The 4950-nt window shown below is 41.7% G+C and overlaps 1 pseudogene across 1 annotated transcript; it reads left to right on the forward strand.

Annotated features, from left to right (window-relative positions):
* The first annotated feature begins 2472 nt into the window (after positions 1–2472).
* Positions 2473–4357, forward strand: LOC104600405 (tetrahydroberberine oxidase pseudogene; annotated as a pseudogene). The gene has a single exon (XR_016080713.1). The product of XR_016080713.1 is annotated as a tetrahydroberberine oxidase pseudogene (transcript).
* Positions 4358–4950: the final 593 nt, after the last annotated feature.

Below are 4950 nucleotides of genomic sequence, written 5' to 3' on the forward strand. Positions count from 1 at the left end.
ATGCCCAAGAACCAAAGTGACATGTAATTGACTCTAGAAGCTTCTTAGCAGACTCCGAACCTCCTGAGACCACGCCGCAAAATGGTAGGCCTTATCCTCTCCCCACCCGGATCGGATGGTAACGGTAGACTTCATTGGCTGGTATGTTACTCCCCGTCTAAAGAGGAAATGAATCTCATCTACTCAGGCCGAGGATCCCAGAGTCGTTTCGTGAGACCCACGACAGTTCAACTATATAAGGGCATCAACCCCTCTGGGGCCCAGGTACACACGATTTAGTGCATTCTAGCTCTCATTATCCTTAAACTCTCAGCTCGCATATACTATTACTGACTTAAGCATCAGAGCGACCTTGCTGGGTTAGCCACCCCGGGTTCTTTTATACCTCCTTCTCCTTGCAGTTCAAGCGACCTACTCAGCTATAGACGTCCGATTTGCCTTACAGGTAAGAGCATCCAGATCGTGCACCATCACAATCTATACCATTTTTGGCTATAAGGGTAGACAATAAATACACGACAAATAATACTACTAGCAAATTTATCATGAAGGGCATGCATGTGCATAACATGAGCTCAAATCAGCCCCCCACAAAACTGCGCTCCACAACATCCCACAGCACATCCCCGTCATGTGTTGGAAACATCTTCTAATAATGGCATCTTCTTTTCTGGTACTATCATCGGAAGATATTTTTAATACACGGCGGGGATGTACCGTTGAATGTTGTGGGGCGCAGTCTTGTGGGGGCTGGGCATAACATAGGCAGCTAAAAACTTGCATATGAGAATAATCTCCCCAAAAAAGGAAACTGATAGAGATGCATAGAATTGAAAGGGTCATGCCACCTTCATCATATGACTAATATCTAAACACGTCTGTTGTTGTTGAGTGCTTTGTTCAGAGAAAAGGTAGTGTGGATATTTGGTTGGAGGAATTGCTTTTTCAAAATGGTTTCTTGTCCTCGCTAATCAGTAAGATGGCGTTGTACTCAGTCTCCTACAGGCGTTGGGTTTTCTCCATATAACATAATAGTGATAGATATTAGTCGTATATATATATATATATATATATATGAGTGTTTCTTAAAACTTCCCATAGAAAAAGGATTATATTGAATATGTGGTTAGGGTTTTGAAGCTGACTATAAAATGGGAGTATTTGTGTTAGTTTTGGGTTTTCTAGACCCAGATAATTGCACACCAATATAGAAAAATATATATTGGGTTTTAAGAGAGAGGATTGGCATATATGTGGATTCAGTCCATGAAGTAAATAGAGTGCCTCCTTGTCTTAATCACCAAGAGTCAAAACCTACCATTTTGTGCGTTGTATCAACGAAATTAGGTGGGCTATAAATTGTCATATATATGTTCAAATATTTTGTTATACTTATAGGGATGGTTGATGATGCTGCTCAATTCGAGGTGGTGTACAAACTGAGGAGAGCAACTAGATAATCCTTACTGACTGGGTGGTGTCAAGCTTATAAGGATAGTGCGCGTTATGTAACTTGTGATCAAGAGAAGAAGTCAGAGACCCGAGGAGTTGTCCTCAGGTAGACACTCTGACGCTCAAGTCAGCGAGAGGGTGGTGGATGGTCGGGCCGAGCAATGAGGTTGTTGGTCCGAGCAGATAACAATGTGAGTGGTAGAGGTCTGAATCCCTTACCTTGAGCATGGAGCACCTTTTTATAGTCGGGGTTTCGTCTCTTGGTCGGATTAGGCTTCAGGGGAGATCGGGATGGAGCTCTCTACCGAGGTTACCGGGGTAGAGTCTTACTACTCGGCGGAGTTGTCTTCCCACCCCCTTATCTGCGGTTAAACTTATCCGTGGGGTGTGTAGCTGACATGACTGGAGGGATGAAACGGGGGGCCACAATAATAACATAGTTCGATCGAACTGGGCCAACGTGGCCGAGCTATGCCTACGTGACTGGGTGATACTGAGTGGCCACGTGTCTCTCAGGCCAGTTCAGCCATGACCCCAATAGTTGAAGAAAAGCTTCTTGATCAGTTTTAAAAACAGAAGAAGCTAGCTCCAAAATAATTAACCCAATGAGAATCACTGCTAATTAAAAGTCATCTAACCGGTTTAGTGCTGTTGCTGGTTCTTTTGTGGGTCCCCATCCTCTAAAAGCTTGGCCTCGTGCCTTGTGGAACATTCTATAGTGAACCAGACCGATCAAGGGCTCTGGGCGAAGTTAATTAAGAATTACCCCATCCAAACTCAAACCAATGGATTTCTCAATTCTCAGTAGAGCCGTAAAGGTCATAAAATGCCGTCATTTGTTCTAGGTGAAGTCGTGAAATAACATGATAAAAATACTAATAAAAAGTCAAATGTCAACCAAATGAGCAGACCAATATAGAAAATCCAACTTTGACTTTTTATGTTCTCCTTCTGGTGCTTTGCATCAGAGATAACGATCAAAGGTTTTGATGAAGACCCAGAAAGAAATTATAAATAGGCAAATCAATAATCTTACTTCCCACACAAAAATATGGAGGGGAGTTCATTGACTTCTGCAATACTTTCCTTACTTTCAATCCTTGTGTTGGTTCAATGGGCAACCTCCTCAGCCTCAGTGGAGGAGAGCTTTCTTCAATGCCTTTCCCTTCGTTCTAATCCTTCCTCTCCAATCTCCGCTGTGGTTTATTCCTCCAGCAACTCCTCTTATCAATCCATCTATACCTCTACTTTACAAAATCTCAGGTTCCTGCAGTCTGACACTCCAAAACCTGTGTTTATTATTACTCCTTTGAACGAATCCCACGTCCAAGCAGCTGTTATCTGTGCAAAAGAGAATGGGTTGGAGATCAGAATACGGGGCGGAGGCCATGACTACGAGGGCCTCTCATACAGGGCTGAAGTCCCATTCGTCATTGTTGACATGTCCAATCTTAAAACCATCACTGTGGATATAGAAAACAACAGTGCATGGGTTCAGGCTGGTGCGACCTTAGGCGAACTTTACTACAGAATTGCAGAGAAGAGTAATGTCCATGGCTTCCCAGGTGGGGTTTGTTCCACTGTAGGCGTTTCCGGGTTCTTGGGCGGAGGTGGGTATGGTTTCATGTTGAGAAAATATGGCCTTGGAGCTGATCATGTCATTGATGCACACATGGTTGATGCAAATGGCAAAATTCTCAACAGAGAAACCATGGGAGAAGATCTGTTCTGGGCTATCAGAGGAGGAGGTGCAGCAAGCTTTGGAATCATTCTATGGTGGAAAGTGAATTTGGTTCCAGTTCCACCAGTTGTTACTGTTTTCAATCCTTCCAGGACAATTGAAGAAGGAGGGACGAAGCTCGTCCACAGGTGGCAATACATCGCCGATAAGGTTGATGAAGATCTATTCATAAGAGCAAATCTTGCGCTCACAAACACCAGTTCAGGAGGTAAAACAATAAAAGTTACATTCAGATCTTTGTACCTTGGTACTATTGACAAACTCCTCCCTCTGATGAACAAGAGCTTCCCAGAGCTGGGTTTGCAACGAGAGGATTGTACTGAAATGAGCTGGATCGATGCCATCAAGAATATTGGGGGGTTCCCAAATAGTACCATAGATGTCTTACTCAACAGGACTCTGCAGGACAAGAGAACCTACAAGGTGAAATCCGACTATGTCAAGGAACCAATTCCTGAATTTGTGTTCGAAGGATTGTGGAAAAGGTTTCTTCAGATGGAGATTCCTGTGATGAATCTAAATCCCTATGGAGGAAGGATGAGTGAGATATCAGAGTCTGCAATTCCCTTCCCACACAGAAAAGGGAACATATACAAAATTCAGTACACTGTGAACTGGAGACAAAATGGGACTCAAGAAATCAAGAGGCACATCAATTGGATCAGAGAGTTGTATAAATACATGACTCCTTATGTCTCCAAGTTCCCAAGGGAAGCATATCTCAACTACATAGATCTTGACATTGGAACAAACAACAAAGGCAATACAAGCTACTTACAGGCTAGTATTTGGGGTCACAAGTATTTCAAGAACAACTTCGACAGATTAGTATATGTGAAGAGCAAGGTCGACCCAGGGAATTTCTTCAGAAATGAGCAAAGCATTCCAGCAGTGACAGCTTGGTAAAAGAGAAAAGGGAATTAGTGATGCATGTTTTCACTGGTCCAATCTTTTCTACTCTTTTATAGCTAAGGAATTGGGTGAGGCCGGTTACAAGGCTACAAACAAGAAATAAAAGGCTTAATGTTGCATATTCAGTGCGCAAATTAACCTTATTACTTATTATTTGTTTTGAACATATGATATTGTATTCAATGTTATCTTAATAAGTTGTTTCTCTCCTATTCTTTCTTAATAAATGAAAGTGTATAATTTTTTCTGTTATTATTTTTTAATGTCTTGCAAAGGAAATAATTTTCACAGTTTAGACCTTTCTAGTGCTTCTTCACTAGTAAAATCTTTTGGGGGTGGAGTAGGGATGGCAATTTTGCAGGAATTTTAGGGTCTCCATTTATCAAAACCCTATAGAGTTTGGGATGGGTTTGGATTAAAATCCTGTAAGGTTTTGGGTGGCCGGGTTTGGGTTTTGACCTTAGGGTACCCGGTACCTGAACCCAATTATACCTAATGTGCAGGTATAATTGGCCGGGTTGAGAGAGGATACAAAACCTTGCCCTTGTATCCCATTATAGGCATCTTTAGTACTTGCATAGCATACTCTTTCCTTTTAAGAGGGGTATCACATTTTACTAAACCTTGCACTTGTATCCCATTATAGGCATCTTTAGTATTTTCAAAGCATTCTCTTTCCTTTAAAGAGGGGTATCACATTTTACTTATATGATGTAAAATTGGGTGCAAGGTTCCAAGTATGGAAAAATGCAAAGAATATTGAAGATGCAATTAAAAGAAATGTATTTGGATTTTGGATATGCTTTGTATATATGGATGCAATGGAAAATTTAAGATATTCATGG

Source organism: Nelumbo nucifera, chromosome 1, assembly GCF_055504915.1.
Source record: "Nelumbo nucifera cultivar China Antique chromosome 1, China Antique-T2T, whole genome shotgun sequence".
Taxonomy (NCBI): Eukaryota; Viridiplantae; Streptophyta; class Magnoliopsida; order Proteales; family Nelumbonaceae; genus Nelumbo; species Nelumbo nucifera.